Source organism: Anomalospiza imberbis, chromosome 3, assembly GCF_031753505.1.
Source record: "Anomalospiza imberbis isolate Cuckoo-Finch-1a 21T00152 chromosome 3, ASM3175350v1, whole genome shotgun sequence".
NCBI classification, from domain to species: domain Eukaryota; kingdom Metazoa; phylum Chordata; class Aves; order Passeriformes; family Viduidae; genus Anomalospiza; species Anomalospiza imberbis.
Genome location: NC_089683.1, coordinates 95,063,445 through 95,082,260, shown reverse-complemented (window position 1 = coordinate 95,082,260; position 18,816 = coordinate 95,063,445). Strand labels below are relative to the sequence as shown.

At 39.6% G+C, this 18,816-nt stretch overlaps 1 long non-coding RNA gene across 1 annotated transcript in view; it reads left to right on the top strand.

The window, feature by feature from the left end:
- Positions 1 to 18,815, top strand: part of LOC137471466 (uncharacterized) — a 36,611-nt gene extending 17,796 nt beyond the window's left edge. The window contains exons 3-4 of the long non-coding RNA XR_010997635.1: positions 8,762 to 8,860; positions 18,606 to 18,815. This is a non-coding gene — a long non-coding RNA (uncharacterized lncRNA). The remainder of the gene's footprint in view (positions 1 to 8,761; positions 8,861 to 18,605) is intronic.
- Position 18,816: the final 1 nt, after the last annotated feature.

Genomic DNA, 18,816 nt, shown 5'->3' with positions numbered 1-18,816 from the left:
CACCAGGGGAGAGTCAGAATAGTTGTTTGGAAAACCTTTGGAAACATAAACACAGCCAAGCCTGGAGAGGTGATGAAGTCACAATTATTGAGGACATACATTTGTAAAAAGTGGCACAAAGATTGATTCTGCCTTGAGGACAAAGAAAATGACCTTTTAAAGTACTTTGCAGCTCAACTTCTATAATTTTATATCAAGACAGGAATAGGTTTTGCACCCTTACTTATCTCAAATTTGGTTATCTCAAATTCTCTTCTCCATGAAGAGATTTAATGAATCACAGGAAAAATTCCTAGTCAATGACAGCAGTAGTTACTTTTGTACAAGAACTCAATTTTCTGAAGTTATTGCTTAGCATTCATGCTGTGTGAATTTTGTTGAATTTATGTTGACTTACAGCGGGAAGTATTTTAAGATCCCTATTTCAAGTTAGTATGAGTGCAATAATATAAATTGTAGCTTCTGAAGTGATTTGATCTACTCAGAGAATACGGGTGAGTATTCAGCAAAACTAGTTCTTACTCAATTGCCCATGGAAAGTTTTTGGAAAAGAGAGAAGACTGAATCACACCACCTTTATAGACACTCCTGCTGTTTGGACTGCAGCTCTCTAGCTCGTGGCTGGAAGAGACCCACAGGGAGCACTGTGTTCTGGGCCCTGCTGGGAGACATGAGCTGTATAAAGCTGTATAAAGCCACACTGACTTCTCACCTGGGCTTTCTCTTTGGTTATTCCTTCTGTGCAATGCAAATGGGGTGATCGAGGAAAAAATGGTATCAATTTCATTCCTGTGTCTATCCAGAGCTCTCTCTCTTGATAGGGGCTTGATGTTTTGAAGTGTTACTTGAACACTACTCTCAGTCTGTTTGTTTAGGCTGGAGATAAAATGCTTAAAGGGTGTAGTGGTGGAGAAATATTTGCACCATCCAAAAAAAATATTGGTTTCTGAGTATTCAGGGAAGCTTGTGAAACTCTTCATACCTTTCTGCTCCTTGAAGTCTGTGGTAACTCTTTTGTATGCTACTTCCTTCCAGCTTTATGTACCACCTGGTACCAAATATCTGTAGCAGAGATTGGGAAACCTCTGTTTAGCAGGTCTGGTTTATGGTTATGCTATAAATAGAGGTGAAACATGTAACTCATTTCAAGAACATTTTCTTCACTGAGATCACAGGATCATTTAAAGCTGTCCAAACACTTATAGTGAGTGTCCAGGTAGTCTGGATTTTTTTTTTCAGGAAATTTGGAAGTGGGACAGCTTACTCACTGTAGATGATTCATATCTTTATATCCTGGTTTGAAGTGGTTCACCACACTGTGGCCACAACTTCAAAAGTGTCAGATGATCATCAGACAACACTCCTGCCTGTAAGACTGATTGATTTTCCCAGCTTTCTAGAGTTTTCATAATTTACTAACCTCTGCCCCCAAAACCAAACAATTTAGGTTCAAGAACAAGCATTAGGAAACTGTTTATGAAATAGTGAATATACTAAATTCCCCATCAGAGAAAGCTCTTAAAACCAGAGCTCTGGGGACTCAAGTGCATAGATACTGCCCTTCTCATGGATTCATAAAGCATTTTTCCGTGTTCCTTTACAAATGTTTTATCTTTTCCAGTTTTAAATCTTTTTGTCTAGACAGCAGTAAGTAACTTGCATACCTTTCTCTCAAGAATGGTATGGTTAAGTCCTTCAGATAAATATAGCTGGATATTTTAATGCAAAAATAAATGTCTAAAGCTCTACTTATTAGTAGCATCTGTCTCGCACTTGATGTGTACTTCTCAGAAATATTCTAATACCTACAGAGGCTATATTTAAGCAACCTTGCTTCTGCTTTGGTGATCACATGTCATGCACTGCCTATATTGTTGATTTTGTTGCTAAGACCCGCTGTGAGTTCTAGTTTCCAGTGTTTCAGGTTACATGTTTAAACCTGGCCTTCCAACTGTTTCACGCTATCCTGTGCGTCCCTATCTACTAAAGCTGATACTCTGGAGGCCCTCTCTTTCCACACTGGTCCACATTGGCATGAAAAATTGAGTGGAAAGAGGAGTTAGGATTACAGATTTTTTTGTTTATGGTAGTTGTTAATTTTCCATTTTGGAAATATCACTAAGAGGAAGACTTAGGAAGCACATATTGGGTGTATGTGGTCAGCAGATTGGCCTCTGTCACCTTCTCCCTTCCTGGAGCATTGCAGCCATTAGGGAGAAACCCAGAAACTCTGAGGAACCTGGCAGACATCAAAGCTGAGAGACAAAAGAGGACTACAGAGAAAAAAAAAAAATTACTTTAAATCTCTTTTCCATATGCCTTTGATTTAGCATCTTTGATTAGGATGGATAAGGAAAAATTTGGTCTTTATGGACACTTTTTTGGAGGATTATATTTAGGCTCCCTTGTGCAACTGGAAGTGAGCTCCCTGTACACCTGTGAGGTTTTAAGTAACTTAGATTGTAAAGTGTCAGTGGGACTTGGGCTATCCCAGTTAAGTGCTGTGCATGATGACATATCAGTCAGCATGATAGGGCTTCACTTCTGCAAGTAGAAACCACCACTGTGTTGTGGAAATTATTATTCCATGCCAAAACCTGTATGTCTCTCTATCAGGCTCAAGTCCATTCCTTTGACTCTGTCCAAATGTATTTTGTACATGGCAATGGTAGTTTGTGAATAACTTCAGTGAAATAACTCTAGGGTTTGTATCAAGGTTTTAATGTATTGTAAATTTTCTTGGCAACATGTTAATAGTCCTTTGATTAGAAGAGCCGCCACTGTTTGTTTTTATATTTAGAGTAAAGAAATGCAAACATCCTTACCATCAAAACTAGGTGGGGTAGCACTGAAGGTAGGTTCTTGTGAATCTCTGTACTGTTTGTATTCTAAACTTGTGCATACCTGTTTTGTCCTCTGATCCAGCAGAAGCTGCTGTTTCTAGGAAGCAATAAAAACTTTTCTGAACACTTCTTTTGAGGGCATAAAGGGGCAGAGTAGAGGAAAAAATCCAAGCTGAACAAGTTCATACACTGAGGCTAACTTTACCTTAGAAGAGTTTCTTGGATTTTCATACCCCCACATGGGTTCATTGATCTACATGCCAAAAAGCTGTTTGGTTTTGATTTACAGATTCAACATTGTTTAAGAGATTATAGTCTAATTCTCCTTCTGCTGTGACTAGTCAGGGCATGAACTACAGTCATAATGACAGGCACTCTGTTTCTGGATTTTAGCATGCCAGGCAAGGAAGTCACTTCAAAGTAAAGCTGAAACACGTGAAGAAGTTGTGTGGAGAGAGCACTAGGAGGAGGAAATTAGGTTGACCCTGGCTTATTAAAGTGTAGTATACACTGATGAATGGGTGAATTTAGACACTGCTGCAAAGGATAATACAGGATGAAAATGATGTCTGCCTTTATTAAAAGAGTTGGTATGAAATAGCAAATGTGAGAAAAATGTAATTTGGAAAAGGGATCCATTTTAATGGGAAAATATTTTGTTGTCAATGGTTGTTGGTATTAATTGTGTTGGAATTGTGTTCAGGATCTGCTTTGAGATGAGAGCACAGAGGGGAGCCACACTTGCACTTTTTGCTCTGTGTGTGTCTAAGAAGAGTCCTTCTCTTCAGTGGTTCACAGTTCCCACAGGGGTGAGATAAAGGGACTTCCTGCTTACAGAGAGCATTGTGGGCAGGATCTTTACTTCAGGACTTTGAAATATCCTTGAAATTGCTTGGTAAAATGTAGCTCATGGATGCGTAAAGCTCTTCTTTGTATTTCAAGGCATTCTTGTTTCATTTACTTTCTTTTTTAAATTTCTCCTCTTCTAAAGTCTGGCCTGCAATCTTAAAAGATGCTGCAGTTTAGAACATTGAATTTTCACTTCTGTCTCTTTCTAATCTCTTATTTTAGCATATATCAATATGGTATAGCGGCACAAATGGAGTACAAGAAACCCTTGACTGGGTATTTGTAATAGAAAACTTATTTGGCATATTTTGCTTCTTTGTAGCCAAACACAATTCTCTTTCCTTTGCTATTTAAAATTATTTCCTTAATTATTTCTGGAACTAATATTTGGGTTGTTGCTTGTCCAAGAGTACTCTATTGTGTGCTCTAGTGACAATGAGCAGATTAGGCTTGCTGGTACTTCTATCTCAAATAGATGAATGTCATTGTGAGGGCTGAGTTTCTGACACAATATTTACAATTATAACCTCAAAAGCTGGTTTCTGTGCATTTTCTTGAATAGTCAATTAGGATTCTTTGTTCTGGTTTCAGTCAGTAAATTTGCTCATGAGAGCATTTTTATGTAACCACTTTTTGATTGAGACATCTGTGGAAAAGTAACAGGGAAAGGTTAAGTTAAACCGAACGTTAAACTTTAAAAAATGTCAAATTTTGAGGCATTATAACTGTCTTTGGTGTGAAATATTTTAGGTCTTGATTCACCAGTTCATTCAGTAAACACTTCAGTTTGGGGACTACAGAGAGATTTTAAATGAGGTGTGTTCCTCTGCCCTGTAGAATCAGCCCAGTGTTATTTTGCTCACCTGGAGATCTACTTCCTCTAATAGATAGAGGCCAAGTTTATTTTAAAACTTGAATATTAATGTGTTACCATATTTCTTAGAGGAAGTTTGATTTAATCTGAAAGCCTAAATGCTTCTAATTGGATATGCCCACATCCCAGGTGCACACATTCCTGGCAGAGAAGAGAATACGACGAAGCAAAGATTTCTCAGACGTTGGCATTGTGGAGCCCCTTTCTTCTTCCTCTCCTTCTCTCCCCTGCCCTTTCTTTTGGGATTGAGGGGTCAGAGAGGTTCAATTTAGGTATTGAATTACAATCCTGGCATTATTTTGGAAAGAAAGTGTTGACTGAAAACCTGAATATTTTTTTTTCTCCTGTTTGGCACAATGTGTATCTCCACAAGTAAAAGCCTATGGATGCAACTGCAGAGCCAAATTAGACGACATCAAAAGCATGGTAGCTTTAAAATTGTAGATCTGTGTGGCAGACTGTTTAATCTCTCACCTGCTGTATGTGATATAATAACATTGATATATGTTTGAGTAGCCTTTTGGGATTTTATATATCAGAGAGACTGTGTATTTTGAAATTTAATCCTCATGAAATATTTGACATCCTGAATGAGATAATTGACAGAGGGACACTAATTAGGGAATTGTAATTCAGAAGGTTCTGATCATGTACTTTATCCTGACATGTATATTGTCCCCCTGGTAACTGTGTTAATGGTGCTCAGACATGTGCATCAGGAAAAGAGTGCATACTCCTGGGAGCTCTGGAAATCAATCTCCTATGTAATGCCATTTTATAATGCTCTAGAAGGAGCAGATTTACACATTTTTCCATTTATTAAGCTGATGGTATATAAAATATTCTAGCTTTGAAATAGTTTGACTCAGTGTTTTCATTCTTAGGACTCTGCTTTCTCTGAAACTGACCTTGTTGCCTAAACTGCTTTGCATTTCTTAGTGTTCACTTGAAATCTTGGATAAATCTGCTGTATTCAGCTGAACTGAGTCCTGTTTACCTTAGGCAGGAATTATTTCATCAACTACTGAAATGCAAAACCCGTGGCAAGAGAGAAAAGGCAGTCTTGTGATTGCACCTCTGACCTAAAGGACAAGCTTTCTCTAAGTATGATTTCATTCAGGTAGTGAGAGCAAGACCTGGATTAAGAAACAAAAATATTGGCCTTAGGCAAGCAGGTGAGCTCAGTTTTTTCTGTTTTCCCCCTGGCTTTGTGATCATACTATGCACATGATCAGACTGTCTGCCTGCCTTAAACAGAGCATTCCTTTATGGCATTTCAACAAATCCAAGGGCTCTTGAACTCAGCAGACTTTTCAAACTTTCTGCATCATCATATAGTTTAAGTCAGGAAATACTTTTAAAGCACTAATTTGCTATATGGTAAGTGAATACAGAGACTTGTTAATACTGCTTATGGTGCAGTGTTCTACCACTGTAGAAAACCGAAAAGCAAAGAACAAGCCACAATCCAGTTAAAATCTCCGGAGTCTGGCAAAATGTATTTACCAAATCTAAAACCACTGGGGGAATAATGATCTCACTCTTGAAAAACATCTAGAGGGATTTTTAACTTTTTCAAAATTAAGAATTTTTTAGGTCTCCTGGTGTGCAGCTTATACAGAAGCTGGCTCTTTCTGCAGTACAGTGTGTCCTCTGATGCTCATGTTTGGACATTGCTTCAGCAATGAGTCAGAGTTCCAGCTATTGTTTCACTAACATCAGTTCCTGCTGTGCTGGGGGTTTCCCCTCTCATCTTTTTCCCAAATTATCAGCCAGTCCCAACCCTCTTCTGTTCATAAAGTCTGGTGGGAGGCCCCAGATTGGGCTAGGGTGGCTATGAGGTACTATTCACGGAATTCTAGCTCTGCATCTACCCTGCAGAAGAAATGCTGGTTATTCATTTTCATGCCTGACCTGGGAGCCCGAGTGCTTTGAGCAGCAATGAGAGAACAGTCATTACAAGACAGCGCGGGCCACCGCGCTTTGCCAAAGAGGACGCCTGGGTGGAAGAGCCTCCTGTAATCAGCATCGTGCAGCTCCGCGTGGCTTCTCTGCAGAATAGTCATGCTGTCATTTCAGGAGTTCACTTGGGGGAAAAAGAGGTGGCAGATAGGCTTAAAAATGTTAAGAATTACCAATGTACAAAAAAGCGTGGAGAGAACCTTTTGCTATTTAAAAAAGTACAGATAGAAAGAGAAGATGGTGTATCTTGGGAACAAGAAACCAACCACATTGTTCTACTGCAGCTCTAAATTCAGACTGGATGGGACTGGAAGGAGGTGGGAATATCACCCTCTTATGTCCTGTAGCAAAAGGATATGGAGAATGGAAAAATGAACAATTGATGTACAGACTAGGCCTATATTGTAAATGTGTCTGAGTCACCACAGCCACCTAGGCTGGAACCTGTCGTCATTTGGTCTAATACTAAAGGTTCATAAAGCAAGCCTTTTGCAAACCTGAACTGTTTATGACAGATGTCATCTGTGCAACACAAATGCCACTGATAGGATTTGCTTTTGTGAACTTCTCTGATCAATTAATCTCATCAAGGCTAATGAGAATAGCCATTACATGTGTTCAGAAGTGTCCCTGACTTATGGCAATGCCCACATCTCATATGGTTTCATGATGGATGTGGATATTTCCAGAAGTTGTTTTTAAACTTTTCATTTATGTTTCTTGTGGCAATACAAAAAAATTATGTGTACGGTCTTTTCTCTTAATAATACTTAGATCTTTTTCATATGTCCTTAACCGTGCACCTCAGCAACTGACTAAAATCCAACTTATTCACTATTTAATGATATCCTCAGAGATGGGCTAGGAGGTAGAATGAGCAGATGTCCTAGTCAGACTGAAAAGTTGTTTGGTATTTTGCTTCATTTGTGATGTTTCAGCATGAGACAGGCAGATTTCCATTTTAAGTGCCTTTGTAAACATTGTTGGTAAATTCTAACAGTAATAAATGCGATTATTCTTCTCGAGTCTTAAACTTTCCACAGATTTTTTTTATTTTGTGCTGCTTACAGCCCTAGGACCCTCAGTATGAGAGAACAATGCTTTATTAAAACAAACTGCTATATAAAATGTGTGCTTACTCAGCTGGAAGCTACTTGGCCATTTCTGCTGCTACTCTCAAGCTCCAGAGCTGCAGATGGAGTTGGGTAACATATATAACATATATATAACATAACTTTCCCAAGAGCCTGCAATAGGACTTGATGTGTTTTCTGCTACATATCCTCATCTTCCAAATTAACCTGAAGACAAATGGGATCTATTTATTTGCTACTTCTCTGAGACGATATATTTGGCTTTCATAGTAGTGTCTGCTTTGTATTTTGTATAAAACTGGCTCCCTAAGGATCTGGTTAACTAAGACCAGAGAATACCCTATGTGCAAAAAAAAAAAAAAAAAAAAAAAAAAACACCAAAAAAACCACCAAAAAACCAAAAAAAATCGGCATGCAACTAGACAGGGAAAAAAATCAGAAGAAAAAACCTGAAAAATTTTGTGAGAGATGGCTTGTGTGCCTGATCTTTGCTTCAATGTTTCCTCCCTGTTCTCTAGGCTGTTGGCATTCAGTTACAAGTAAAGAATCAGAGAAAACCTGGAAAACAATAGCAGCAATGTGGAAATCAGCCCATGTACCCACACTCACTAAGTGGTTCCAGAAGATGTGGCAAATTATACTGATGGAAAAGCTGATTCTTACAATTCTCCCTAGCCCAAAAATGTGACAAACAAAACCACTGACTATGCCAGGTGCTAACAGACAATTCCATTGAACATATCAGGAAAGCAAAATCAAATATTTGAGAACAAAGCTTCATGAAAAACAACACTGTGGGACAAAAAATAGATCAATCCTTTAACAGAGAGGACTGACAACTCCTATTCTTTCTCTTCATGACTCCTTGAAGACAGAAGCAGCAGTAGATGTGCAACTTAGTGACCTGCTAGATCTGCTCTGTTATTCAGATTGCGATGCCAACAGTTCCAGTTGTTACTGACCAGGCTTCCACCCGGAGATGTGTGTACACCATGCCTCTTGTGACCTGTAAAAGAAGGGAGAATACTGTGAAAATGAGGTTGGGATGCAGCCCTAAGCATCAAAGTCAGAGCTCTTTCATGCTAAAAGTTGAATTCCTACTGCCTTAAATGGATTTTGTGTTTTGTTCTGTTATATAGGTGCCTGTATTTCTGACGACCCAGCTTTTTGGTAAGAGGGAAACTTTCACAGAGGAACATTGTGATTCAGAACTTTTAACAATGAAGTAGCACAGGAAGGTAACTTTTCTCAATGACTCCAGCTTGTATGAAACAGAATATATTGTTGGCCACTTAGGACAAGCCAAAGCCCCTGCAGAGATGTACAAAACTCACAGATGAAAATATACACCTCCTGTAGACCGACCAGTTTGTTTTTGACTCATTCAACATTTCAAACTAAGTTTTTTCATTATAGCTAAAATCATCAGTGAGTGAATCCCCAGCTCCCCATGGGAGGCTGTGTATCTGAGTGTCTTTTATGGCAGCTGCTGCAGGACTCCTCAGGCAGACCACAGCCTCCTCCCACCTGCTGTTTACATCCCCACCCATTCAGCTCCAGGGTTAGGCAGGGGAAGGAAATGGTCTCACCCTGCATGTGCCTACGTGACACAGTACGTGTGTTAGAAATAAACCAACGGGTTTGCTGAGGGTTGAAGTTACCGGGGCCTCTGATCAACGCTAACCAAAGCCACGCTGGGTCTTCAGCTGCAGGTTCTCCATGGGTGAAAGGAGCAGGTGACAGGACCACCTCAATGTAGGAGTCTCAATACAAAATTGGATTAAAGCAAATTAATTTGAGAGAAACAATTTAAAATTCAAAAACTCTAGGAAAACACTTCAGGTGGCACTGTGTCCAGGACAATTTAGGGTACATTTGCTCTTCTCTGTGCGTGAATATTGATCAACAGGCTGCTTTTTTAACCAGCAGTGGTGATGGAGATGAGGTGATTGTCATTATATTCTGATTGCATTTCTTTAATGAGATAAGTCCTTAGACTATTAGAGGTGATGAAAGGTGTCAGTAACAGCAACATCAAGAGTGAAGGAAACCAGTTCCATTTTATCTTTTCTGGTAATGTGGGGAGCAGATATGACTTTCAGCTTTTTAGAAATTGCTTGAGAAGTCATAGTAAGAACAATTAAGGAACCTTCCAAACACCCAAACCAGTGAAAACTTCAATATTCAAGGAGATAAAAATACAGCTCTGGGTGACATGGTTTGATCTAAATTACTGCAGGAAGCTGAAGAAGGCAGCTTTTCTTGCATCTAATAGGCTGTGAAAGAACAAGATGTGAAAGATAAGTGCAGACAACATGTGACAAATTCCTTTAAGATAGTTATTATTCCTCCTCTTTTCCATTTCATTTGGAATAAAAGAGAGTCAAACAGCCTTTTCTGTTGCATTCACAATTTGCTAACTGTTTACACTTCCCTGTTAATTACCTTCTACAGTTTAATGGAAAGAAAATCTCAAATTCTTTGTTTTAGAAAGCTTGTTTACTATACCAAAAACTCATCAAGTTCATGATTATTTCTAGCTTTCAATCCAAAGTAGGATCTTTCAGAGATTTAAAGAAAAAAAGAGCAAACACCAAAATAGACTTTAAAGTGCTGCTCATTCTGATACAGCATCAGATAGTAAATGAAAGTCTAACAGTTCAGCTAGGGAATATTTCTTTAGCTTCTAGGGCAAGACAGAGTTGCTCAGGAAGTGTGGCATTTTGTCAGAGCAGAGAGCCTCCAGGAACTGAAAAGTAACAGTACTGGTGACCCTTTGCTGCCTTAGACCAGCTGGAGAGGAGGCAGGCACTGGAGTACATGCTGCCACATGAAAAAGGAACAAAAGTACATGACAATTGTTATATCAGTATTTGGCTGTGAATATGTGTCTTTGCTGGTGGGAATGTAATGTTTCCAGACTTAATTTCTTTTCCATAATGTTGTTTTATAGTCTGTATCTGCAATGATACATTATTTCTCCTCTAGAATTCTACCTATTTTCCTGTGCATTTTCCTGTGTCATGTGATCACAGAGAGTGACTATTGCAGTTGGTGGGAATTTGTCCTTTAAAATTCCTTAAGAAGTTTAAAGGTGTGCTCTGGAGAGATGCTTTCTCCCTTTCCACTTCAACTAATGAAGAACATAGGCTAAGAAAGAATGACAAATGGGACTTGCAGCATTTTGGTGGCCCAGACAGGGTAACTTCTCATTCCTAACTGGATCCGCTCTGTAAAGAGATCTGAACTGAGTGATAGGAGCCAAGTGTGTAGTGATTCCACTGACTGATTGTTGGACACCTGCTTTCTGTATTGGTTGAGTTGAAGGGAAGGCACCAGGACTATCCGAACTATCCCTGCCAGCACTACACACAGTCCATGGGCTGCATGAAGCCTGTGAAGGAATGTGTTGGCTTGCCCAGAATCATCTTGGGACTTTTGCTGCTTTCCTCTAGTTTTGCCTCTGGATTGTTGGGCTAGCAAAAAAAAAAAAAAAAACCCAAAAAAAAAACCAAAAAAAAAAAAAAAACCACAAAAAAAAACCCCACCAAAAAAAAAAAAACCCACACACACAACAAACAAACAAACAAACAAAAAACCCAAACAGATGTAGCTAAGAAGAATGGGAAGTTTAAGATGTTCATATGGTGTTATTGCAGATAGGTTCACAGGGCATGTGAGGATGGGAATATTTCAGTTGGAATAAGAAAAGAAGAGCCAAATGTTCAATGGGGAACACATGCTTGTTAGCTTGCACTGTGCTGACACACTGTGGAGGGCTCCACAGTACCCTTTCTAAAATTCACTCCAGTCCTCAGTAAGAAAAGTACAGATTTTGAGTACAGAGGAGGCACTCAGCAACCCTAGAAGGAGCAGCAGCTGTTGAACCAGCTACAGAGAGGGCTAACCAGAAAACACTGAATGCTGAGATCAAACAAATGAGAATGAATCAAAGAAACAGCAGGAGACAAACAAGGGGATGTAGCCCAATGCACTGCCTTGAACTCAGTTCTCTCTTAATCCATAGTGACCTGGGTTTTATCCTAGAATGGGAAGTTTCCCAAAACATCATTAGCCCTTAATGGGTATTTGATTCAATTTTGTTAATTTTTACTGAGGTATGTTCATTTGTATTACTGAAGGAACTTGTTTTCCACATAATTTTACCTCTCAGAAGTTATAACTATCCATACTGCTACATAATTTTATTTTTGGCAGAGAAAGGGCAAATCCACTACAAGTAATTGTTAAGCACTTCTTATCTGTATTTCTTGGATAAGAATTCCAGAGCACGGCCTCTTTTGAAACTCTTCTCACCTGCTTGGGCATGATGCTGCTAGCTTAAATGTATTTCCTTCTGTTTTGAAATAAGCCACGTGAGAGGATACTCTTAATGTTCTTGGCCAAATTGATAGTGCTATGCCCTGCCCTGGGAGTCATGAGCATTTGCTGTGTTCTTCAGAGATATGTATTTGCAATTAGTCATCCATATGAGGGGACTGTTTAGGACAAGCCTTTCCCCCAAAGCAGTTAATTCTTCAAAATGAAAATAATCAGATAATGAGTTCATTTCCGATTTCACATTTAATGCCAAACATTTTTGGGTAAACAAGATATGCTGGCAGAGTTCTGCTCTCATTGTATGTTTTTTATTAACTGGGAAACAGACAGTTGATTCTTATCCTCTCTATCAGCTCAAATAAATTACACATATTTTAGGAGGAGAGACTTGTGCAAACTGGCTGGCTGATTTCAATGTGGGAGCCCATCAGCCAGTCGGTGTAAACTGCACCCAGGCCCTGCTAGCAAGAAATGAAAACCTATTAAGACCCAGCTTGGGAGTCTCCCACTCTGTGGAAAGTCTTACCACAGTAACTCATATTCCTGCACCATGAAAATAAGTAAGGCAGCAGGGAGTCTATCACTGGTGACTTTGCCAAATCAGACAGGCCCAGTGTTGGAGCTGCTATGCCATTCCTGCTGACAGCCCCTTGGAAGTGCGAGGGAGCTGATGGAAGCACCTGCTGTTCACAGTGCTCAGGACAGCAGACACTGTCAGGTATTCTGGGGCAGTGTTTTAAAAAGGTTGTGGAGAGAGGTGAGAATATAGCAAAGCATGGGATCAGAAGTATTAAATGCTGTTCTCCCCTCCTGGGGCTCAGCTTTGGTCAGAGGACTTGCTACTGGTTTACAGACCTGCCAAGGAGAACAGAATCTGGCCCAGATTCTGGGACCCCTGAATCTTTCAAAATCAATACTTCTTTCCAGACAGGAGAAGCTGAAAAGAGAGAAATTGAAAAGATCTATTTGAAGTGGTATTTATGACTTACCCTATGTCAAAAGCTTTTAAGGAAGATTGTTCTTAAGGTGTGGTGAATTTTAGCAAGAGGTCAAAGAATTTACAGTAATTTCTAATTTTGAACATTGGAGATTTGATGTTTAGTGCCTATTGTACAAGTAATATTCTTCCTATCTATGCACAATGAACTTCAACATGTCATGAAGAGACTAGCCATTCATAAACAGAGCAAAACTGTCTTCCCTGTTGATCCTTTATAAAAGCTTAGTGCTTAGGTTGATGGTGCTTGTTCCTGTCCAAAGTGAGAAAAAAGGTAAAAGCAATCTCTGTGCAAAAGAACTCACAGTGCAAGAGGAGTCAGGAGATGAACACAGACAAGAGGCAAGAGTAGCAAGAGAGCACTATGGATCAGCACAGCCTAAACCAGCAGTTAAAATTTCAAGTGGATGTTGCAGAAAATGAGTATTTCAAGGTAAGTTTTGAAAGAGAGCAATGAGTTTATTTGTATAGATGTTTTTGTACTTTTTAAAGCTAGTGAGAAACAGCGTCAGAGAAAACAGTTTGTCTGAATCCAGACTGCATTTTTAGGAAGACGTAATTGGCCCCAGAAGCCTCGGATTCAGTTGCTGGACAGAAAAAAAGATCAGTGATTGAGATGATTGTTTTTTCTGATCTACAAAATAACCTCCATGACGACGGAGGGTGTATCAGAGCTATATGGTGCAGCTGGAGGAAGACTTTGGCTCTGGTTTGCAAACTCTAGACAAATCCCAGCTTTGACAACTTTGCTGTATAACTTCTGAGCTTTGAAAAGCAGTAACCTGAGATATTTCTGGGGTATGGAGCAGAGGGAGTCTGGTGTTCACAAAATAAAGCCAATGAACATTGTGATTTCTGGGAAAAACAATATTTGCAGCGTGGGCTGCAGACAGGAGAAGCTGGTGTATAAGTAACATGTGACTGGAGGCAGTCTCAGCAGCACAGCTCTTGCTATCAAAAGAATAAAGGAATGTCTTGAGAGAGCTTCTCCCTTCCAATCATCTCCTTAGCGGGTGAAAAGTGCAAATATTTTTCTTTCTGATGTCATTTTGAGGATGAAGCCACCATTTGGACTTTCTTAAAGCAGTGTTTAGCTTTCAGATGACAGAAATACAACAGTTCATAAGAACTCAGGCCTCACACATGCTAGTTAACACATTCATGGCTAAGTAAAATGCTAAGAGACTCTGAGTCACTTAAATAAGAATTTGGTAAATTACAACCACTACCATACCCCACCCCCCCACTGAACTGATAAATGTATGTAACTTCTCTCTTTCTTTTTTAAGAACCTTCTCAGATTATTTATTTTTCTCTTTCAGTAATAGCCTGATTTGGAAAGTTTTTGTCTGGAGTCTGTATTTGCATAAAGCAAGTAGAGTCAACCTGCATTGTCCAGTGTTGAGGAAAATAACTTCACAGAAAAGGAAGGCAGTTTGCTCTTGTGACTTATCAGGAGCTGGGTGCTGAAGGAAGGAGACATTCTTGAGGAAAATGTATCTGGCATGGGTCAACTATAGGGGAGAAGCAGTACTGTACTGTGGGTATGGTTCCACTAGGAAATTGGGTATGTCCTCTGTTTTTGTGCTCTCAGGAGGCTGTGCTCCCTGGTAGATTGATAGTGATAGTTGTTTGTTGCAATGTATCAGGTTGTTTTAGCCACTTCAAGCCCTATACTTGGTGTTTGGGTTTAAAGAACTTTGAATTTGCTTAAAAGTCTACAACTTTCCCATACAAACAATGGTTAGGTTCTGGGCCAGGTACATCCTTAATCCAAAGGTGCCTTCTGTGAACTCCTCTGAAATTTCTGGTTCATGGCTGTTTTCTCAGGAATTGTTTGTATCCTGTTGGTCTCCAGATACAAGAACTTTAGTATTATGTGGTTTTTCAAGGAAAAATGCCTATGGTGAAGGAACACTCAGAAGAGCACCCAGCTTCTCTGCAGGGTCCTTTGACGAACTCCACTGCAAGAAAACAAAAATGTTATACCTGAATGGAGTGATATTTTTCTAATAGGTCTTAATGTTTTACCATCTGGTTTGCCTGCCTATTTCAGCTGTGAAGGGATGTTTGGCATAAGCACCCCATTTCATCACCTAGGAGGGTCACCACATGGTATAGCAACACAGGGTATATATAACCTTTCGTTGACTTCTGTGCCCCTGTCACTCTAGAATATATATATATATATACACACAAATTTTGAGTAGGAATAGCCAATTTAGACTACTCCCTTGCCCTCTCCAAGGTCTGCTGCAGAGCAAATGTCTCTCTGCTCAGACTCAACCCTGAGAGGGTCCTCACTGCCAGCAGAAATGTCCCGGGACCCATGCCGCGAACTCCAACTAAATGTATAGCACTGTTTTGTCCTTCAAGTGTGAAGCCAGTAAGGACTCTCTACCACAGTTTTTGAACACATTTCCAAGTATGGCAGAGTTTAGTGGCAGGCACATAATAGGGCTTTTGGCATGTATTATACTGTGCTCAACAACTCCACTCTCTGATCCAAACATGCCCACCAAAAATAACTTCAGTGAACAGCTTTTATTTTAATTATTCCAGTGTGGAACTCATGAAGTTTTGCCAAAAATCTTGCTTGTAAAGCTTTTTGTACCTAAGCACAGAAACCCCTAGTGTGTAGTTAATCCCCTACTGGGATTTTCCTGATCCAGTCACAGGTCTATTCTGCAAACTCATCTTTCTTTACCTATCACTTGCTCTCTGTTCACCCTACCAGCTCCTTGAATTCTTGCCCTTTCTTGGCTTCTGTGACTGTTCTTTCCCAGCTATCTCCTCTAATTTTCTCTTTTCTTTTCTTGTTCAACTCCACATTTAGTGGTGGATGGTGTTTTTTGGTAGTTCCACAGTAGTTCTGACCTCTGAAAATATTTCAGTGGCATCAGTATGCAGACTCCTCTCTCTTCCCTTTATTCTCTCTGTCCAGCCTATTATATGGCAAAGTAACCAAAAAAACTGCACTTTTGCCAATGACTTGCAAACTTGCCTTTTCCTAGATTATCTGTTTCATTTCATCACTGAGGCTCTTTTCTTCCAGTCTCCTTCCCTTCCCCACGTGTATACATTTTTACATGTAAAAGTCATAAAGCAAACATAAGAAAAAGGGATGTCTCTGTGATGTAGTTGGACAAGCTACTGGGCTGTGCAGAATACTTCCAGTGCCTGAGAGAGCTGACTGTGGTAGTTACTCTCTCATCTCTATGCTGGATTATTTATTTAAACTTTTCATCATCAAACCCTAATTTGCTTTGTGGGGAAACACTCACAATTTAGGATTTTAGTATTTAAAGAAGTATTTGCTGTTATTTGGTAAATAACCTTATATAGTTAATAAAGTGTCCCTCTAAGAATATTAAATGTGAAGGAGAAAAACAAAAAAGTTTTGATATGTTGTTCAGTTTTGTTGGGTTCATTTCCTAAACATGCCAAAAGAGAAGGAAAAGGAGGAACTCTCTAGAGCAGGATAACCTATAGCACGATAGTTTCCAGCACAGGTGGGGAAAATACAGATTCCGATGCCTGGAGGGAAGTGAGCCCAGCTCTCCTGCAGTCTGAGGGAGTGCTCTGGTTGTAACTTCATTGCTGAAAGCAGGTCTGGCAGCAACAGCACCCACATCTTTATTGTTGTGGTGGAGGAGGTCTGGCTAGCAGTGGAGGAGGATGGTAATCCCTGCATTGAGATAGGTGACTAAATTCCAGAGAGGCTTAAGCTAATTGTAATACCTTCTGCATTTCCTAATGGCTCATTTCAGCAGTTCCTGCTCAGTCTTCTGTTTGGGATGTCTGTATTCTCTGCTTCCCAAACCTCTGGATCCCAGCATGCAAGCACACTCCTGGAAGTCAGAAGCTGTGGTTTTCAGCCATGTAGGGCCTAAGCATTGCTTGTGTCCAGAGCAAAATATTTGTCTGTATTTATGTAAATGCTTTGCTTTACCGGGTCTGTGCTTGCTTACCTTGATAAGTGTTTCTAAAAATAACAATATGGACATTGTGGCATTTATGCACAGCATTCATATAAGATCTGTTACAACATCTATAACACCATGCTGGAAGTTATGGAGCAAAACCCTGGGGAATGTCTTTGCACCAGCTAGGAACAGACATGACATATACTTTTGAAAGAGCCCCTTTGCCTTCAGGATACATTCAAACTGCTGCTTACTAGCATGATACCCTGTGCTTGACTCAGCCTGAAACACAGTATATAATACTGATATTTTCATTTTGTCTCACATTTGGACTGTGCTCTGGTTCTGCTACTGTAAGTTTCTTGCCTATGCAGTGGGGAATATGAAATTGGGGATTTTCGAAGGTCTGAAGGTCCTTTAGTGTCAAATTACTTTTGGAATTCTATTTCAGCACTTCCATAGGGCCCCAAGTATTCTTGGCAGTTTACAATAGTCCTTGTCCCAAAGCATTTGAAATACATTTCAGATGTGCTGAGAATAATAAATCTAGAAGGAGGGAGAGAAAAGGAATGAAATAATCCAGGATATAGTTACTGTATCCGTGATTATACGGGTACACTTTAATTTATTTTAAAGGCTTGGATGGAAGGACACTTCACTTGTAATTATTTTTTATTGACTTACATTGTGACAGCATAAGGAATGTTTCTAGAAATCAGATTTGAATTAAAGGGTTTTACATGAACTCTGACTGTTTTTTAAAGAAAGAGTTGCAAACACTAGACTTCATTATCCTGTAGAAAGACTAGAAACAAACTGGTTTATTCATCTTCTTCTCATCAGCTACTCTTTTCCAAATATACTGATGCATTTGCCCATCTGTGATTGAAAGTATAGATAACTGAGAAACTTTTGCCTTTTGGTTAGTGCAAAGAAATCAGAACATAAAGTTCTGCTTTATTATAAGAAGAGGGATGCTGCAACATTTGAGCAAGTATCAGCCACAAGCTGTTAAAAAAACCCTAAAACAAAAAATTTAAAAAATAATCTTAAAAAATGGAAAAGCGTCTACTTGAAAAATTTAAAACTTTTAAAAAACAACAACCTTGGATCATGTAGATTTGGTGCCTACTCACTGGAACATCACCAGATCTCACTTGTTTTGCTTGGGCCTCACTCAAACATAACTGGCCTCAAGCTAGTAAGCAAGCCAGCAAATGTCCTGGCTTGTAAAGAAATCTGATCCAACCCTGTAAACCAAACCCAGCCTAAGAGCAGTGGTGAGGGGAACATATGGAAAATTAATGACAGATAATAGAATGGTGGGATAGACTTAAAGAAAAGATTGTTGTTGAGTTTATGCAACAATGCTGGCTAATGGTTTTCTGAGTTAAGAAAGTTATAGATTATCTGAGCAATGTTCTTGACTTAGCCAGCACTTAAGCTCTAGAAAGGGCTGCTGTGTTTCTCCTGTCCCATTGCACATTCTTAATTGATACCTTTGCTGCTGGTTCAGCTGCATCAGCACTTTGGGAAGCACAGAGATCCTGGTCCCCACCTGTTTAAATAAATGAGAGCCTCAGGAAGAGGAGTGCATTGGAATTTCCTTGGGCTCAAACTGGGCATAACAGCAAAGGCCAGGCTGAGTTCTAGAAGCCTGCCCGAGCACTGGGAGGAGGAGATGAGGGTGGTGTGGGTGTTTTCTTTTTACCTCTGCAGACCTCCAGGCATTTTGCAGAGATAAGGTGCTTTGTATATGATGTCACAGATGGGGAAATAATCCCAGGGAGTTCATCCTTTCACAACCCCTCCCCGCTGAAGAAACTGGAAATGGAATGAATGAAAAGAATTATTTTGGTGAAAGTGTTTGTGTTTCTGGAATACACAAATCACATATTTATTTGGGTGATGGCCTAGGATGCTCATTTAG